Source organism: Antechinus flavipes, chromosome 4 (genome assembly GCF_016432865.1).
Source record: "Antechinus flavipes isolate AdamAnt ecotype Samford, QLD, Australia chromosome 4, AdamAnt_v2, whole genome shotgun sequence".
NCBI lineage: Eukaryota > Metazoa > Chordata > Mammalia > Dasyuromorphia > Dasyuridae > Antechinus > Antechinus flavipes.
The window spans coordinates 120,110,906-120,132,526 of record NC_067401.1 but is presented as its reverse complement, the minus strand read 5'-3'; positions in this window follow the sequence as shown (position 1 = coordinate 120,132,526).

The following is a 21,621-nucleotide window of genomic DNA, read 5'->3' as shown; positions in this document are numbered from 1 at the left end:
AATTGTTATGAGGATCAAGTAAAAAATTCAAAACATGCTTTGCAAACCTTAAAGAGCTATATAAATACTAGCAATTATTAAGAAGCCACTCAGAAACATGATTATGCAGTGTTGAGCTCGAAGAAATAAGTATTGACTTCAAAAAACCTGTATATAAGGGGTGCCTTCCTTCCTTCCTTCCTTCCTTCCTTCCTTCCTTCCTTCCTTCCTTCCTTCCTTCCTTCCTTCCTTCCTTCCAAAAAAGTTCTTGACAGGCTCAAGCATTGCTCTGATCAAAAAAGATGAAGTTCAAAAGGAATATTGTGTTCACTTCTGGGCACTGTGGCTTAAGAGACATTGACAGATTAAAGAATGTCCAGAGGAGGATAATTAGAGTAGTGAAGAATCTATGTCATTTGTGAATTACTCAAAGAGAGAAGGCTTAGGAAGGACATGCGAGTTGTCTTTCACACATTGGAAGGATGTCACATGGAGGAAATCTATTTTGTTTGTTCCCAAAGGACATTGTGATTGGGAGAAATGAGTGGATTTTATAAGGGAGATAATCTTACCAATTAGAGCCATCTCAAAGAGGAATGGGCTGCCTCAGGAGATTGTGAGTTCCCCTTCCTGGGAGGTCTTCAAGAAAAGACTGAGTGACCACTGATCATCACAGTCTCAGACATAAGAAATGATATAACTAAGATCACACAATTAGTAAAGTTACAGAGCTAGGTCCTTGGGATCCAAAGACAAAGGGGGGAAGGATAAATTAGACTAGATGATTATTGGGGTCTCTTGCAATTCTTAATCCTGTAAAAATATTTCTAATATCTCCCTGACAGAGTTACGGCTTATATGTTATTTATATATAATAATTTCCATGTTGTCTCTCTCAATAGATGTTCCTTGAAGGTTGGGACCGTTTTAATCATTCTGTCTTCAATACTTGGCAAAGTGCCTAGTACATAGTAGGTGATCAATAAATGCTTATTGACTCCACTTGTTTTGTTGTGGGAAAAGTATTTTGTTAACCTGAAAACATTTTGTAAAGATGAGTTCTAGACCCCAATCAGTTGGTATTCTGTGGATTTGTCTTCTCCTCCAGGTGACCTTTCCCTCCTATGATGCAAATGGTAATCCAACCATTTCTCCCCATCAGATGTGATTGCCATTCGTCTATAGTAAGCTATAGCTCACCACAGTGGAGTCACCTAATATGGAGTGAATAATAGGGGAAAGGGAGTTTTTTCCTTTATTGTCTTGACATTGTATAGATGCCAATGGAACTCTCCAGCAATTAGGTTCTAAGTGGTCCATTGTTTTTCCTCATTTATCTATGTCTCTGATGACATCTGAATTTTTTTTTAGAAATTTGTTGAGACTATGCCCCCAACGAAAGTGTATATGTATATATACACACACACATATAAAAGTGCTATAATTTCTTGCTGTTCAGTCATTTTTAGTTGTGTCTGACTCTTCATCATCCCACTTGATATTTTCTTGGCAAAGATACTGGAGTAATTCATAAATTCCTTTTCCAGATCACTTTATAGATGAGGAAACTGAGGTAAACAGGGTTAAGTGACTTGCCCCAGGATCAGACTGCTAATAAGTATCTGAAGCCAGATTTGAGTTCAGGAATATGAGTCTTCCTAACTCCAAGCTTGAATTCTATGCATTATGCTATCTAGCTACCCCATTACTATAATAGGTATAATAATTTACTATATTTGCTGAAAGAGAGTGGCTTTAACACCTAGGTGATACAAATCAATGTTAATTATTAGCATTTAGCAGAGATAAGAAAGAGGAAAATGGGCAGGTAGACTTACTTAAAAGCAGCTTTCAACAGAGTTCCTGAATGACCAAGTTTGCCCCTTTTTCAACCTTATCTTTCCTCCCAATGACTAACAAGTACCTAAGAAAGGCAGTATGTCATTTATAAAAAGAAATGAAGGAGCATAGTTTAGCAAAGTATAAATATCACTTAGGCTGGAGTCAGAGATGTTGGATTGAAATCTTACCACTTGTATCTATTACTTTTGTGACCTTGGCAAGTCACTTAAAATTCTTTAGCCTCAGTTTCCTCTTCTGTAAAATGAAGGGATTTATGGCCTCTGGGGTCTCTTTTAACTCTACATCTATGGTCCATTGAGTCTGTGAACTTGTGACCCAAGAAGGATAAGTACCACAGGAATTGTTAAAGTGCTATATCTGGATAAAGGGTATGTGCTATATTTTAATTTCTCACCTGAGAGATTCTGGTCAGATAGTTTTTCCTTCTCTTCCTCCCTAAAAGGAGAAGGGGAGAAATACAGACAAAAACAGCCAGAATGACTGATATATCCAAGAGTTTAACAACTGAGCTGCTAGGGATATGAAACCTGACAATAAAGGGGAAAAAAACTGTGCTTTGTAAAGGAATAGATCTGGAAACTCAGCTCAGTAACCTTCCCAGCAGAGATGCTGCACCCAAAGGGAGCTCCATGAGGACTCTGGAAGGAGAAAAAAAGACTCCTAGGTCCAGCAGTAGCAGGAGATGTCTTTAACAAATAAATATCCTTAACACAGAGCTTTCACTATCATTATATTCCAACTTTGACCCCACTTTTTCTGTGAATGTTTTGTATATTGGAAATAATACATTCTGGAATTCACAGAGAAAATGTTTTATAACTATTGTTTTACTATGACATCTTAGTAAATGACTTTGCTAAGAGCTAATCATTATATCTTCTGGCTAATTGTCAATGGGACACACTGTTGGGAGCTCTAAAGCTGTAGTGTGTGTGGACCATGACATACCTCTAGAACCTGAAATAGAAGCAACTTTAAGGCAACCCAATCCTAAAGTGAGAATACAATTTGGGAAAATAGTCCAGATGAGATGCTATGTAAGTAAATACAATAGAGAGAGAATCCTCTTCTTTTCCATGTATCTCCCACTTTTTGTGGGTCATGGAATTAAAATCACAACTAGGGATTTTTACACCTGAGAAAGTAGGGGTTGAAAAGTGAGACAATAGGAAAGTTTACCTGGTAGGAAGCCATGGGTGAAAGAAAGGCAGAAAGGGAATTAAGCCCCAAACACCACAGTTTCTAAGCTACTGTGAGAAAGAAATTAATAATAATAATAGCTGGCATTTATATAGTTCTTTAAGGTTTGCAAAGCACTTAACATTCATTATTTCACCTGATCCTCACAGAGACCTAGTGAGTAGGTACTATATTATTATCTCCATGTTACAAATCAGGAACCTGAGGCTGGGAGAAGTTGGATCATACAGCTAGAAAAGTGTCCAAGGATAAATTTGAGCTCAACTTTTTCTGACTCCAAGTACAGCATTGGATTCACTATGCTATGTGATTCAATCACAGTCTAGGAAAAGGGGCCCACTACAGGAACAGAGGCAGATAAGGGGAAAAACTTGACGAAGGTGCAGCTGTTAACGTCCTTTAAATTTTCTACCTTGAGACAAAGTCCTGTTGGCTTTGACCTAGTTATAACTCTTATTGGAATCAACTGAAGCCCCTCAGTTTACCATGGGCCTCAGAAAAGTACTCCAAAACTGTCTTAAATGCTAAAGGAAGAATAGACGTGAAATAAAAGAGGTCTGGAAAAGATGAGGTGCTTCAGAGCAAGACCTTAACAGCAAGTTGTACAGGGCTTTGTTTGTGGATTTAGAACTCTCATTTAAAATTATTTATCTAGCTTGTACAATAATATAATCCCCACCATTTCATCCCTCTCGGCAACACCCCAGCATAAGCTCTCTTTGTCTGATTAGAGGCTGTCGGGAGTGATTGATGAGCTCTCTCTGGACAGAGGAAACTTCTCTCCTCCTGACAGCTTGGAGTGATAGCCGAATGGAAACTGACCCCAGCTGACATACTCATCTTAAAATCTCTCTGTTTCCCAGGAGCCCAGATAAAATAGCTGTCACACTAAAGGTAAGGACTCTGCTTTAGGGGATGCCCGTTTCTCTGAGGATTTGTGATAGAGGAGCCCTGCTCCCTTGCTTCTCCAGAAGGTTGAAAAAAAACTAAGAGTTCAACCAAAATATATTGTGTCTCATAGAACCCAACCCAAGAGAAGGTCATCACTGCTTTCATAGTTACCTTCACCTTCATCATCACCCTCACCACTGCCTTCAAAACCCAACAGATTTAGCATAGAGAATCACAGGACAAAAAATCGCCTTGATCAAGAATACCTAAGATGCTATTTGTCTGGTTTCCCTTTATTTTACAAATCATGGCTCGGATGACATAGAAAAATGAATATTCTATTTAATATCAGAGGACCTGGATTCAAATCCCAATTCTCCTTCTTACTATCTGTGGGTGCTAGAACTCAGAGCTCTTGACACCCAGTTACAAAGCTCTTTCTTATCTGTCATATCGCCTAATGGCACTGAGTCAAGTGCTTCATCAAAGAGAATAATAATAATAATAATAATAATAATAATAATAATTCATGTTTATATAGCATTTACCAAATAATAATGCAGAGCGGGAAAATTGTACAAATAGTACTATCACCATTTTACAGATGAAGAAACCAAGTGATTTGCCAGGTAGCTGGGAGCAGAGCCAGCCTAATAGTCAGTTTCCAGCACTTGGGTCCGGTGCTATTTCTATTACATTACTCCCTCTCAGGTTCCTGCAACATGATTCAGGAGATGTACTAGATTTAGAGGCAGAGGACCTGAGTTCAAATTCCGACTCAGACACTTACTACTTGTATGATCTTTCACCAGTGTCTCAATCCATTCAGATATCAGTTTTCCTCAACAAATGAGGAGGTTGAACTAGCTGATTTCAAAAGTCCCTTCCAGCCCTGTATCTCGGGTCCTTGAGAACTAATAGAGTTAAAAAGTCATCTGGACCAGCTGAGCAGTGACCTCTACTGGACATATGGGGAGGACAACAAGAGAAGGGAGAGTCACAGTCCACAGAAAGTTTATCACTCAAGGGGAGATAGAACAAACAAAACAAAACAAAATTCTAAAAAATAGAATCTTTCACTGTGTGACTGGGTAAACGAGCAAACTTGTGGGCACCTCTATGCTAAAGAATTGTGCAGTCTGCTGAGCACCGAGTGGAGCTAATCTGGGAATCTCCAATTCACTTTTCAACCTGACTCAATGTAGTGAATCTGTGAAAGGGGGGTTGTGTTTATTGTCATAGTTCAGTTATGTCTGACTCTTCATGACCTCATTTGGGGTTTTCTTGGCAAAGATATTGGAGTGGCTTGCCATTTCCTTCTCCAGTTCATCTTACAGATGAGGAAACTGAGGAAAACAGAGTTAAGTGACTTGCCCAGGGTCATACAGCTAGTCTTCCTGATTTCAAGCCCACTGTACCACCTAGCTGCCATTTTGGTTTTTAGGAAGGTGCTTTGAAGAAGGGGGGAGCAGGAAGACAGGATGTCCCAGATTGCACGACTGGGTTTTTCCACTGTAGCCCCCAAAACTTCTTCATTGTGACAGATCACTTCACTCCTGGAACTCAGACCTTAGAAGTACTTTCTGCTCCTACTCCCTCTCCTTCTGACTGGAGGGTAGAGAATAATCTTCTCTCAGATTCTCCATCTTAAAAGGGCATTCAAAAACAAACAAATAAATAAAGAGGTACCCAGACCAGCCATCTCATTTACTCACCATTCCCCAGAAACAAGTATTTTCTCCTCTCCCCTCTTTCCCCTTTTCATCTTCCTTTTAGATTGCCTCTACCTCCTTCCCCTAAAAAGGTAAACTCCCTTAAGGTGGGGATTTTTTATTTGTTTGTATTAATATGACTAGCCCTTAGCTTAGTGCTTTAATTGATAATCAGTCAACAAAACTTGTTAATTGACTAAGAGCAAGAATAGTATATTAATAAGCTGGGGGGGTGGTAAGTGGGGATAGGGATGGTGGTGCTGAAACTGGAGTAAGAGTGATCCACAGAAGACCCTGGAAGGCAAGAGTCCTCTTTCATCAGAGAGGTGGTGGATCTGTGCAGGAGGCTTCTGTAGCCATCATAAGGGGAAGGTTTATGGCCAATGTATTTAGTTCCGGAGCATCCTCTTGGTACAAGGACTTACACAGAGGCTTTAATTAGAGCCTGTCACTCAAGCACCTTCCCTGGAGACTGCAGTGGAAGGATAGCAAAGGAAATGAAACTCTTCCTTCACCAGACTCATTCTGCTGTCAGGAAATTTCAAGCCCTCTAGTAATAATATCTTGAATCCCTGCTGGACAGTCATCCTGAGGGCTTGAAGCCCCCACCTCCTACCCCCTCCTCCAAGCCTCCCCTTGATCCCCAGGCCAGGGTGTAGAACAGGCATCTCAGCCAGTCCTCTGCTGCAGCTGGAGAGGGAAAACCCAGAAGGAATGAGTAAAGGGGACACAGAGAGGGGACAGGGAATGGGACAATTGGCTCAAGGTCGGGCAGCAAGCAGTGTTGCCAGATGCAGCAGCACGGCAGGAATCCAGGCAGTTGCTGCATTTTGGATACCTCCCCTAACCATCTGGAGAGCTGACCCTGGGGAAGGAGTATGGAGCACTCATCGAGACTAGTCTTTCATAGGATTTTCACTGAGCTTCAGAAACTGCCTCTGCCATTACCACCTGTATGGCCTTTTCCCCTCAGTGGTCCTAAGTTTTCTCAGGTATAAAATGAAAGGATTGGATGAGATCATCTTGGACTTCTTTGAGGACTTTGTAGCATAATTGGAAGGAGGAGTAAAGTTATTCCTTTTTTTTCCTTTTCAAGTAACTGAAAAGTCTGTGCAGATAGGATATTATGATTTTTAAGTGAAAAGAATCTTAGAAATCACCTCAGCCTAACCTAACACCATTTTACAATTGGGGAAACTGAGGGCTATTGTCACACAGATAGTAAGCAGCTGGGTGAGGATTTGAATTCAATCAAATTCTGGTTCTAAAGCTGGAACTCTTTCCAACTATCCAAGTAGTAAAGGTGTGGTTTGACCCCAGGTCTCGTAATTCCAGCTCCATTTGTTTTTTTTTTTCCATTACCCCCGCCCCCTCCCTTCCTGTGAATAAAGCTAGTCAATATTATCCTTTTTCCCCAACAGGATGGCTCACTACCAATACCAGAGAGAACTCAAAGAGATCTTTTGCATGCTTGAGAATTGGGATTCTCCTCAGTTCATTACTAGCAGAAGCCAGAGGGGATGTGCTGGTAAAAACTTAACAATCAACTCATAGAAGGGGGAACATATGAAAGGAGCACTTTTAATGTGTTACTTTTCTCTCCATCAATTTCTTAAATTTTGATAATCAACAAAACAATAAACCAAACCCTGCTTTGAAGTATTTGCCAATTTTCTGAAATGTAAATGGTCGCACTAAAATTTAACATTCAGCTCATGGCAGTCTATTCTAGTTCACTTTAGTACATTTCTGATGAAGGCCAGTATGCTTCTGACAAGTCCTTCTGACTCATTCACTGCCTGAACATTGGTTGGGTCAAAGCTGATGAGTTGGACGAGTCCATTAGCCAAAGAGACAAAGGAGGGAAGTCTTCAAGGCAGACCTGTCACATAAAGGCTGTCCTGAGAGGTTGTCGCTAGTGGGCCTGGCTCTAGGGTGGTAGGGAACAGCAGATCAGGAGTCCAAAGAAACAAGCTTGTGTTCTCACCTGAAAAAATTCTTTTCTAGCAGGTGAGTTCACAATGGATCTGGTGGGGACCTTTAAAGGGTCTGGGAAACATGTCCTGAGGTCATTGAAATACATCCTCAGAGGGTTATGGGGTAACTTGCTAAGAAAACTCCACATAACCCACAAAGGCTTCCCAACTCTAAGAATGCAATAATTTTTGCATTTTTGGCCATTTTTTATGATCTATATCTTTTCTCTTCTCCTACCTCTTACCACTCATTTGCACAGGGAATCAAGCATTCCCTGGGATGAAAAGGTTATCTTCTTTAGGATTCTGTTCATTTGGGCTAAAACAGGCAGACCAGACAAGGAGGAAGCACCATGACACATTGGTTCTTGGTCCTTAGAGACTACCTCATTTCCAGCAATGAAGAAAAGAACGGCCTCTAGATTCAAATTCTGCCTCTGATGTCTTTTATTAATATGACCTTAAGTCAGACATTTAACCTCCTGGGTCTCAATTCCTTCATCTAAAATAAGGTCAGAGTAACTTTAAATCAGAGATTCTTCTTCTTTCCTACAATATTATTTTATTTTTCCAATTATATATATGGTTTTCAACATTCATTTTCATAAGATTTTGAGTTCCAAATTTTTTCTCCCTCTCTTCCCTTCCCCTTCCTCAAGACATCAAACAATCTAATATAGGTTATATATATATATATTCATTTTAACATATTTCCATATTAGTCATGTGGTGAAAGAAAAATCAGAACAAAAAAAAATAAAAACCACAAGAAAGAAACCACAAACAAAAAAAGAAAATGGTGAAAATACTATACTTTGATCCACATTCAGTCTCCATGGTTCTTTCTCTGGATGCAGATGGCATTGTCTAAACCAAGTCTATTAGAATTGTATTCTTTCACCATATTGCTAAGAAGAGTTATAAAGTCTGTCATAGTTGATCATCACATAATCTTGTTCTTTCTGTGTACAATGTTTTCTTGGTTCTGCTCACTTTATTCAGCATCAGTTCATGTTCATGAAAGTCTATCCAGGCTTTTCTGAAATCATTCTGCTTGTCATTTCTTATAGAACAATAATATTCCATAACATTCATATACCATAACTTATTCAGCCATTCCCCAATGAATGGGCATTCCCTCAATTTCCAATTCTTTGCCACCACAAAAAGGGCTGCTACAGCCCTCTTTATAGTAGAAGATACTGGAAACTGAATGGATGCCCCTCAACTGGAGAATGACTGAATAAATTATGTATATCGATGTTATGAAATATTTTTGTTCTGTAAGAAACAATCAGCAGGCTTATTTCAGAGAAGGTTGGAGAGATCTACATGAACTTATCCTGAGTGAAATGAGCAGAACCAGGTGATAAGTATACACAGCAACAATAAGATTATACGATGATCAATTCTGATGGACAGAGTTCTCTTCAACAATGAGATGATTCAAACCAGTTCCAATTGTTTAATGATGAAGAGAACCATACACCCAGAGAAAGGAGTGTGGGAACTGAGTGTGGTTCACAATATAGCATTTTCATTCTTTTTGTTATTGTTTGCTGGCATTTTATTTTGCTTTTTTTTTTTTACTGGTTTGATTTGATTTTTCTTGTGCAGCACAATAATTGTGTATATATATTGGATTTAACATATATTTCTATCATGTTTAACTTATATTGGACTATTTGACATCTAGGGGAGGGTGTGGGGGAAGGGAAGGAAAATTGGAACACAAGGTTTTGAAAGGGCTAATGTTGAAGAGTTGTCCATGCATATGTTTTGAAAAATAAAAAGCTTTAATAAAGAAAAAAAAGAGCTGCTACAAACGTTTGGTCCTTTTTCCTCTTTTATGATCTCTTTGGGATACAGACCCAGTAGAGTAGGTCAGGGGTTCTTAACTTTTTGTTGTTGTTGTTGTCAAGGACCCATTTAGAAGTCTGTTCAAGTTTATGGAGTCCTTCTCAGAATATTTCTAAATACATTAAATTGAAATATATATATATATATATATAATTACAAAAGAATCAATTATGCTGAAATATAGTTATCAAAATGCTTGTTATATTTACATATATTTTACAGGCTAGCTAGGTGGCACAGTGACTGAAGCACTAAACTGGGAATCAGAAAAACTCCTCTTGCTGAATTCAAATCTGACCTCAGATACTTACTAGCTCTGTGACACTGTACTCGTCATTTAACTCTGTTTGCTTGGGTCTCCTCATCTGTACAGTGAGGTGGAAAAGGTAATGACAGACTACTCCAGTATCTTTGAGTTGAACACAACTGAACAAACAACAATTCAAAAGCCTGAGTCCCAGAGAAGTTTATTTAGTAGCTTGGCCAAGGTCATAAAGTAAAATTAGTTGGCAGAGGCAGACCAAGAATCTAGGTCTACTGACTCCCTGGAATGTCCCAATCAACTTGGCTACTTTCTGTTTCTGATCCCAGATCCCATCTACTCTACCCTGGGTAACTGGCCTTGAGAAAGGCCAGTTAATTCCAGCTCAAAACAACCAAAGGACTCTCAGGACAAACTATGGAGAGCTGGCTCTGGCTGTAGTTGGGGCAATTGGGGTTAAAATTGGACCTGCCCAATTTGTAACCTAATTGAGAGGAGAACCAGTCTGGGAAATCAGATTGCTGAGGAATCTGTGCAAGTGAAACATTATTTTTTAATGACTTGAGCTTCTTTGGTTGGCCTGTTTTGAAGTGTGGAAAACTCGGGGCAGGCAAGGCTCACACAGACTGGTCAGGTGTGAGAAGAGATTAGAGGAGGAGAAAGGAGAGAGGAGGGGGAGAGAAAGAGGAAAGGAGGGAGACAGAGACAGAGACTGACAGATACGGAGGGAGGAAGAGAGGGAAAGAAAGATAAGGAGGGGGGAAGAAAAAAGGAGAGGAGAGGAGAGGGAAGAGAGAGAGAGAGAGAGAGAGAGAGAGAGAGAGAGAGAGAGAAGAGAGAGAGAGAGAGAGAGAGAGTCAGAGAGAGAAAGACAAGAGAAAAAGGGGGAGGAAGATAGACAAAAGTGGGAGAAGAGAGACAGAGGGGAAAAAAGAGAGACAGAAAAAAGGGAGGGAGACAGAGAGAGATGGAGGGAAGAGAGAGACAGAGAAAGAGAAAAACAGACAGAGAAAGGGAAGGAAGAAGGGAGGGAAGAGGGAGACAGGAAGAGAACAAAAGGTCAGCAGTGGGAATTGCACTTGGGAGAAAAGCCCATCTACTTGTCTTTACTTTATCCCATAACAGGACAAACGTAACCAATAATAGGAACTGAGCCCTGAGACATAGGGAATGGGAGGAAGATATGAGAGAGAAGTGGGAAATATATCCCTTGTTTGTCCTTTCCTTTGAAGAAAATGGAGGAAACAGACTCATTCTGAGCCTCTGAACACACTCTGACCATAGTAGTAGTTTGAGTATAAACCTAGCCTTTCCTGTACCAACCAAGTGTCAAAATTGATCTAGACTTCCCAACAGGTAACTTAGATGCAGATTCATTAACAACAATTAGTAAACTAGGTGGTGCAGAGTATAGAGCACCAGGGCTTAAGTCAGGAGGACCTGAGTTCAAATTCATCCTTATATATGTGCTAACTGGGCAAATCATTAAAAAAAAAAAGTTTGCCTCAGTTTCCCCATCTGCAAAAATGAGGATGATAATAGGGTTGCTATGAGGATCAACTAAGATGATAATTATATAGTGCTTAGCACAGTAGCTGGCACATAGTAACCACTATATAAATATTAGCTATTATTATTGGGATAGAAAGGAGACCAGAGACACATTCTTGGCTCTAGCATTGGTCAGGGCCTAGCCGCCATGCAGAAAGCGCAGAATTTGGAGCCAGGGAAAAAAGACTTGGTTTTGAATTCTATCACTGGCTTCTTGTAGAGGTGTGTGTGTGTGTCTTCTCAAGGAGGGTGAGGTAATGAGGGAGGGAGGGAGAGAATCTGGAACCTAAAGTTTTAAAAACAAATGTTAAAAATTGTTTTACACGTACCTGGGAGAAAATAAAATACTCAAGAGCGGAGAGAGGGATTTAGATCTAAAATTAAAAAAAAAACTGTTTATACTACTGAAAGTTCAAAGATATCCTGTGATTTCTTCATGGTCACGTAGCTAGTAAATGTCCCAGGCAGGATTTAAATCCAAGTCTTGCTAACAAGGATATATTCAGGAAGACAGCACTGCCCCAAACAGTTTAGTCGGCTACTAACCTAAATGAAATAACCAAGGCAGAAGTGTTTCATCAACTAACTCCTGTACCAATATGAAGTCTCGTGATTGTTACTGTTGTGTAATTCTAGCTGTGATCAAGGGGGAAAGGTGGACTCTAATAGGAAAACACTCCACTTGATGCCAAGGAAAGGCATGGTAAAATGCCAAGAGGGAAAAACGTGGGCTGTTAGTAGTTAAGGGATCAACACATTTTCTCTCCTCAACATGGTGGGAGGGGGATGGTGAGTGTCTTTAATTGTAGGAAAGCTGCACAGAGAACACTGAGAGAGGTGAAGAATGACTTTCTTTACCAGCAAAAGCAACTCAATTTTCCTCATCAGCAAAATGGGGTAATAATATTTTTGTTTCCTTCTTCACTGGGTTATGGAAAGGAAAAAAAACCTTTGTGTAACAAGAGCCTGGGGATTTCTTTTTCACCAGCAGATTTTGTCCCCAATGTCTCCTGTTATATGTGTCAACCTGAATGTCGGGCGTGAGAGTGGGTGGGGGTTGAGTGAAGCAATCAATCCCCCATCTTACTTTTAAAAAAATAAAAAATAAAAACCATATCCCTGCTTACTGCTAGTGTAAGTAGGAATTGGGAGATTAACCTCAGAATGTGTGCTACACCCATATAAATGAGTTACTATTGTCATTATTTCTATGATCAGCCAAATTGGCCCCTGTGATCTATGATTGTCATGGCTTAATTTCCCTTGGCCACCTCTCAGGAAGGTGTGGTTTCAATGCTCAAACCAACACCCAGTGACCAGCCCTAATTACATTTGTTGATGAAGAGGAGGGGGCAAGCAGCCCCCAGAACCTTAGGGGCTGATGGGGTAATTACAATGGAAAAGCACGTTTGTTTATATACAATGTACCCAGAATCTATTTCTGTATTTAGCATCTGGGCTGTGAAAATAAACTCATTGCAATGCCAAGGCTCATTTCCTCATATATCCCAAAGGGTCCCGGGCTCAAGGGTCCAAACAGAGCTTGATGGACTCAGTGAATACAGAAAGCATGGTCTGGACCAGCAGACATGAGGGTGATTGCAATGGAACCCTACAGGCCTAATATTCCTAGATGGTGAAATGAAGTCCTATCTTTCACCACCAAATCAACATACCTCTGGCACAATTCAGAACTTATTCTGGTCTGAAACTAAGTGAGAAACAATTTCTGTTAAATCATTTTAAAAGAAAGTGGGTAGTGGGGCTGAGGGGCAGGAGTTGTAAAAGGACAAAATAGAATTTCTTGGGAGGTAATGGGACACAATGGATAGGATGAACTGATTATCTTTCTCCCTTAAACCCTCTCCCTCCTACTTTCCTATTACTATAGAGGGCAAAACCATTCTCCCAGTGATCCTGGAATTGTCATTATCTTCCATTCCTCATAATCCAAACTGTTGCTAAGGTCTGTTGATATGACTTCTGCAATATCTCTCAAATACATCTTCTCTCTTCTGGATTACTGCAATAACCTGCTGGTGGATCTGCTTGCCTCAAGTCCCTCCCCTGCTCCAATCCACCTGCTCCATTCAGTCACCAATGGGATTTTCTAAATTGCCGGTCTGCCCCTCCCCTTCACACACACACACACACACACACACACACACACACACACACACACACACACACACACACACACACCCTCCAGTGGCTTTTGACTGATTGGGGGGTTAAATATTTGTTGCTGAGTTGCTTCAGTTATGTCCCTCTCTTTGTGACCTTATTTGGAGTTTACTTGACAGAGGTACTATAGTGGTTTGCCATTTCCTTCTCCAGCTCATTTTACAGATGAGGAAACTGAGGCAAATAAGGTTAGGTGACTCGCCCACAGTCACACAGCCAATAAATGTCTGAGACTGGATTTGAACTCAGGCATCCCTGACTCCAGATCCAGTTCTCTATCCTCTGCACCACCTGGATGACCTATCTAAAGTTACACATGGAAAAAAAGAAGAACCAGAATTCTGGCCTCAGCTGTATTTGTTTTCCCCTTCAATTCTGGTATTTTTTCTCCTATACTACATTATACTTATTCAGTCTAACTCACTATCACCAGCGCTTCCCCCTAACTTCCCCTAAATATTGTGAGGACCAGCAAAAATGCCTGGGAAACTTGTTGGAAGAGAGAAAACCATGTAGGCACAAGCTATTCTGATTTCTGTACAGTGAGCTAAATTGTAGCAGTCATGCTGCCCGCATTTGTGACCTTGTGATGAACAGATTGAAAGCTCCAGAAATCAGAGTTGAAAAACAAATTGAAGACCAGAGCTACCATCACAACCCTTATCAGGGCTGCTCGGTGCCAATGCAAGATTTTTGTTTGGGGGAGAAGTGGGCTGGTTTGCTGGCCTTGATTACAAAGACAGAGGTTATAAAGGCTCTCCATCCCTAGGGATTCTCTCCAAGGTTTCCATTCCCTCTCATTTCCCCCCCTTTTCTCTGCCCTCTCCCTCCCCAGATCCAAGTACTTTGCTTGGCTCAGGTAATATCCTTTATCAACTGAAGACAAAAGGTTCTCCCTTCTTAACCTGGAGCCCTGGGGATACTGCTGATTGTGGTGTTCCCCACCTGAATCAGTTCAGACTAGCTATTTCAGATCTGTCAGCTCTTATAAACGTAGCCACACAGGAGCAAAGTGAGATAAAATAGCAATGTGATGTGTGTGTGAATACTTATGCATCCCTGTCTCATTCCCTTTGTAAAGATTAATATATCAGTGCAAGTACTTATGAAGAAAAAAAAAGGTACAATTCTCTAGACATTCAATAACCAAATGTCACCCGCAGAGTAAGCAATAAAATAAAAATATATGCTTAGGGGAAGCCATATAAATGTGATGAATATTATAAAGTCAGATAACGGTATAGGCAGGATAGTACTGGCATAAATATTATGCCCACAAATGGAATCCAGGTGAAGAGACATTTTAGAGGTTAAAGTACTTGAGGATTACTGCTCCCCAAATTTCCAGTCTCTAGTTTCAGAAATCGGGGTTGTTCTAAATCTGACATTTCAGAGAGATGGGGAAACCCAAGTGTTCCAAGAATAACAACCCTTTTCTTATAACATTCTAAAACTAAAGCAGTCCCACATCCCCCACCACTTAGAGACTGCTTCCCTCCCCCCCAGCCCTCCAAGGATAATGCTTCTAGGGAGTATGGAGCTGTCCAGCTGAAGCTAATTTAGGGGAAGCTGGAAAGGTAGACTGACCTCTTACTCTCAGGAATAGAAACATACCTACAATCCACAAGTCTCTGAATGCTACAAATTCTCAGGCCCTTTGGGAAGATCAAAGCTTTCTCATTCTTCCAATATCTGAAACTTCTGCTTGACCTTGCTCACATCTTTTTGCCTGTCCTTCAAATACTGTGGTTGTCTGGTATCGCTCACCCTTCTGATGAAGATATCATCTTCTGCATCCAGTCCTACTCCTTAGCACTGATCCCTAGCTCTATATGATTCACCTGATGCATCTGGTCCTAGCTCTGCTCTACTTGAATCATGGGACCCCTAACCATTACCCTAGTAATGAATTAGATGAAGAATTATACTCCATGCAAGCAAAGCCAAGTCTTTTCAAAATGAACTGGCTCCCATCACTCTTACTCCTTGCCTATAATTAGTATTTTAAAATACTTGGAGGAGCAACTAGGTTACACAGTGATAGAGCACCAGTCCTGAAATCCAGAGGACCTGAGTTCAAATCTGACCTCAAACATTTACTGTGTAATCCTCAGGAAGTAATTTAACCCCCTTTGCTTCCCCTTTTATCCCCACAAAAAAAGAATTACTTGGAGCACTTTCAAATCATCATTTTATTTAACTCTCAAAACAAGTTTGAGATAGGGAGGGGAGAATTTTGGGGGTGGAAGGTGGGAACGAAAATATATCTAAGAGAAATAAATGTCAGGTGAGGGAATTTCCTCAGCCAACAAAGACCAAAAACAAGTTTTCCATTTACTTAGAAATTTGCCCAAAGGGATTGAAATGTTAAGTGACTTACCTGATATTACAAAACTAGTGTGTCAGAGGCAGTCTGTGACTCCAAGGCTGAGTTTTTATCCACTCTGCCACCTTGTCTTTATGTTAACCTTAATATTATTTTTATTTTGGAAATTAAAAAAAAATTAAGCCCAGGAAAACTTGTCCAAAGTTATAAACCAAGGTACTGGCAGATCAGGTACTTCCATAAAAAACTATCATTTCCACCAGACAATAATAGAACAAGAGCATAGACTGAGAACTGGAAGGTATCTTAGAATTCACCTAGTCTAATAGTGCTCAGTGACTCTTCACTTTACAAATAAGAAAACAGACGCAGAGATATAAAATAACTTAGACATATCCAAAGTTAGGCAGGTAAATAGACAAGCAAAGCTGTGATTTGAATATGGATCCTCTCTTCTACTAAATCCAATACTCTTTCTATTGTCCCACACTAATTCAGTAGATTTCTTTCTAAATTTAAGAATTTATGTAGAAGAGGATTCTGGAAAAATGGTAGAGTAGATCAGAGAATTTTTGGCTTTCCAAACTTCTTCCACAAAAAAAGACAGAAAATCATCTCAGAGGGAATGTAGAACAGCAGAAATAAACAGGAGTCAGGGCAATTGTCCTCTGAGAGAACTTAAGAAGAGCTCTGGAAAGACTGGATTCCCCAGTAAAGAGATCCAGCCTGATTGAAGTGCAAATACCCAGGTAAACTCTTCCAAACCAACCCACAAGAAGTCCTAGGGCACCTGGGTTGGAAGGGGGCCTCAACCTTTAAAGCTTTTTTCATGGGAGTATGAAACTGTAGAACCGTCCACTGTCCAGGAACCCCAAGCACAACTGTGCTGATCAGAGGCATCCTGGACCTCAGCTATGAGAGAAGGAGAGAAGGAACTACCACACACCTGGAGTAGCAGTCGAGCTGGGACTTTGGCTGTGGGCACTTGTAGGTGAACAGAATCCTTGGTTTCAGTTCCGAGGCAGAGAGGACAGCTATAATTTGCAGCCACCTGGGGGATAGCAAGGAGCAAGAGCATTTGTAGGATAGTTTGGCTTGGGGCCCAAGCAAAGTTGAGAAAAATATAACAGTAAGAACTTGAGGTTTGGATAGGGTATCATTCCCCACATCTTAGAACTGAACTTTATTATATTAATAACTGCTAATAAAACAAAATAAAAATAAATAAGCAAAGGAGAAAGAACCCAATTGTTGATAGCTACTATGAGGATGGAGAAGATCTGGGTTCATATTCAGTTATGAAGAAGATAGTTAAGCTAAAAAAAATCATTCCTCTTTCAATGAGAAATGTCAAATAATCCCAAGCACAAAAAAAAGAGTTATTGGAAGAACATAAAAAGAACTCTAGATATCAAATAAGAGAGGTTAAAGAAAAATTAGGGAGGGGAAAAGAAGAACAATTTTAGAAAACTGAGAAAAATATGAAAAGAAAATCAACCAACTTGCAATCAATCATCAAAAACTTAAAGAAGAAAATCATTCCTTGAAAACTAGGATTGGACAATGGGAAACTAATGACATTATAAAACATCAAGAAATAATTTTAAAAATCAAAAAAAATGAAAAACTAGAAGAGAATGTGAAATAGTTCATCAGAAAAAAAATAATCTGGACATAAGATCAAGGAAAAATAAGAATAGTTTGACTGTCTGAAAGTTATAATAAAAAAAGAATTTTGAGACAATATTACAATAAATTATTAAGGAAAATTTTCCTGAAGTTCTGGAACAAGAAGGCAACGCAGAAATGGGGAAAAAACAAAACAAAACATGATCACCACCTGAAAGAGATCCCAGGAGGAAAACTTACAGGAAAATCTAAAGCTCTCAAGTTCAGGATAAAATATTGCAAACAACAAGGAAAAAGACAATCTAAATATCATTGAATAAGGATTATACAAGACCTAGAAGCTACTACACTGAAGAATCATAGATCTTGGAATATTGAATTTTGTAGAATAAAAAGCTGGGGTTATGCCCAAGGGTAAGCAAAGTTAAATACAATCCTGAATGGGGGAAGGAGTGCAGAGAAAGGACATTTATCAAATGAAATACTTTCAGGTATTTGTGACAAAAACAGCAGAACTTAATGGAAAATTTAGTATGTAAGATCCCAGAGAAATTAAAAAATAATTATAAAAAACAATCAAATTGTATACTTCTTAAATGTGAAAATGTTATCAGTACTCTTAAGGCTACCATCATTATTTGGGTAGTTTAAAAAAAATTGTCTTGGGCTGGGCTGTGTATAATAGGGAGAGATAAAAAGGAATAATTATCTCACACAAATGAGGCATGAAAGAAACAATTGATATAGAAGAAGCAAGTGGGGGGAACAGGCAGGTAGTTCTGGAACTTTATTTTCATCAGATGTGAGTTTAAAAAGGAAATATATATATATATGTATATTATATATGTATGTATGTATGTATGTATGTATAAAGGTCTTTTAAATTCAGGGAAAAAATAAGAGAACAAGATGATAAGGTGAGGGGAGAGGATAAGGGAAGACTTCTCACAAGGCTGGGTAGGTAAAGGAAATAGGATGGCAAGATAGGAGATAGAAGAAGTAAATTAGAAGAGTGAGGAGAGATAGAGTGTATAGATTAAGAAGGATAGGGGGGGAAAGAGGAAGGAGGTAAATAAAACAAGTAATTATAACTAAGAATGTGAGTGGGATGAATTTATTCATAAAATGGAAATGGATAGCAGATTAGAATTTGAATTCAACAATATGTTGCTTTCAGGAAACACAAAAATGAGAGAAACACAAAAATAAAATAAAAGGCTGGAGTAGAATTTGTTATGTAAAAAAGCAGGGATAATAATCATGATCTCAGAAAAAGTTAAAACTAAAATAGATTTAATTTTAAAAGTTAGGGAAACTATATCACATATATCACTGACATTATTCAATATTTTTAGGCCATTTAAAATAACTAGACATTATAAAATGCCTGCAAGTTTACTTGCCAGAACAGAAAAGAGAACTACATGAACATAAATATAAAACACTTTTTATACAAATAAAGTCAGATTTTAAATAATTGAAGTCATATTTATTGTTCATGGATAAGTAAAACTAATGTTTTTTTAAAATGATTTATTCAATGCCATCTCACTTAATTTACTAAAAAAATTATTATACTAAGTTAGGAAAATAATAATAATAATAAAGTTTATTTGGGAGAACATAGCATCAGAAATTTCAAAGAAACCAGGATAAAAGTTGTAAATTAAGTGGTGAGAACATTGTTGAAGTGTGTGAAATGGATAATTTCAGTTATTTTAACTTAAAAATTTATTGTACAAACAAAACCAACATAGCCAAGAATGGAAAGAATGCAGAAAACTGGGGGAAACTTTCATAGACAATCTCTCAGATAGTATATGAATTGGTAAAATATTTTTGTTGTTTAGGAGATAAGATGATTGATTTAAAAAAAAAAAAACATGGAAAGAGTTGGACCTATAAAGAAAGATGCTACCCATCTTCAAAGAAACAAATGACAAGTGGAAATAGATATAGAACAGTTTTACATATGTATATATGTGTATGTTTATAGATATCTCTGTGTATATATATCTGCATTTAACTACAGCCTTCTTTAAAATAAAGGTGAGGATAGGGAAGAGGGGGAAATAAAATAAAAAATACAATACAGAGAACAACAACAACAACAACAACAACAACAAAAAAAACCTAGAAAAAAGCAAAGAAAAGCTGGGTAGCTCTGAAAATCATGTGTCGTATTTATTATATAAGTTTTCTAGAAATAGAAATTTGTTGAGTTTTACATTGAATCCTTTCTTATGTTCTTCTCTGTATGTAAAAAGTTCTCTTTTCTCCTTTTATTTTTAAGTTTAAAATGAGTAAGAAATTTATAAAGAAAAGAAAATGCCACTTAGGATGTTTCCATGCTGTCAGTAAGTGAAGCCAGGGAATATGTAGTCAGAGAATTCAGACCAATTTTTGTATTAGCCTAAGCAAAAATCTAATTAAGAAGCTAAGTTTGCTAGAAATAAAAATATGCATTCCAAAGCCTAAGACTGAGAATTTTCCGATTATGCATTAGCACAAATCAATAACAACTATATATAAAGAGAGCCATCCTTCTCAGTCTAAGAGAAATTTTGTTAAGTGTAGTCTGCTAAGTATTGTACCTGGAGTCAAGAGGACCTGAATTCACCCCGACTTCTGATAATTACTGTGTGACCCTGGACAAATCACTGAACCTATGTCTCAGTTTCCCTGTCTGCAAAACTAGTATTATAGCAGCACCTGCCACACAGGGTTGTTGTGAGGATTGAATGATTTCATAAATGTGAGGGACACGTTGCAAATCTTAAAACATTATATAAATGCTAGTTATTATTAAGTGCCTTTCCATGTGCCAGGTGCTTGCTATAGATATAAAGACAAAATTATTTTTATCACTTCATGAAGGAGTTTTATATTTAATTTAAAGTTTTGTTATTTGTCCTTTGTCCTTGAAGAGGGCCATGACATCAAGTAGTTACTTGCTATGACATGCAAGTAAATTGCATTTAAGTGAGGGAGGACTGTGCAAAGTCATCTGCCTCAGCTTCTCTTCTTCGTGGACCCTTTTGTGTCCATGAAGACAAAATAATCTTTTCTCCAAAGAGTTTATTTTCTATCAGGTATAATCACTTGTCTGTGACAGAGGTCAGATTTGAACTTTTGTATCCCTGTTTCCAAGATAGGCATTCTATCCACTGTCATATTGTCCCCCCAGATTTTGAGGAGGTTAGCTTTAGTCTTAGATAGAGACAATTGTTTGAAATGAGGAGATTGGATCACATCCTATCCAGCTCTAAAATCCTATGGTCCTATGATTGATGGCACAGAGTCAATGTGATTGTTAGAATAAGAACTAACAGCCGAACCACTTTAGAACCTGGATCCTATGCTGTTTTTTTTTCCTTCTTATCGTTTTTTAGTTGCATGTCCAATTCATTGATCTGCTCTTTCTATATTTTGTTGATGTAAGCATTTAGAAATATAAATTTTCCCCTAAGTATTGCTTTAACTGCATCCCATAAATTTTGGTTTTTGTCTCATCTACACCAAAATTAACCATCTATTAGCACATAAAAACTTCATAACCAAATAGAGAAAAGCAGAAATAGCAAGTGCCTCCTTTTTAGATCATAATTCAATAAAAAATATATTTAATAAAGGGCAATGGAAAGATAGATTAAAATTAATTAATCAATAACTAAAAATAACTATAAAATTAACTAAATAATATAATTATATAACTAATAACTAAGAATAACTAAATAATATAATCCTAAAAAATAAGTGGGTCAAAGAAAAAATCATAGAAACATCAATAATTTTATTAAAAAATGACAATGATGGGTCCTGTGCTTGTTTACCTAGGGTCAGCCTAGATAATTGTTATTGTTCATTCATTGCTGACTCAGGATGATCCCTTTTGAGGATTTCTTAGCAAAGATATTGGAGTGATTTGCCATTTTCTTCTCTAACTCATTTTACAGATGAGGAAATGGAGACAAATAGAATAATGTGACTCCACCTCAGTCTGAGTCTGGATCTGAACTCTGGTCTTCCTTATTACAGGTGTAGCACTATGTCTGCTGCCAATGTTAGTGACTCCCAAAACCCATGGAAGAGATAATATAGTGGGAAAAGTGCTAAACTTGGAGTTCCAAAGTATCATCTGGAGAGAGAACTATGGAAATTGAATGTGGATCAAAGCATAATATTTTC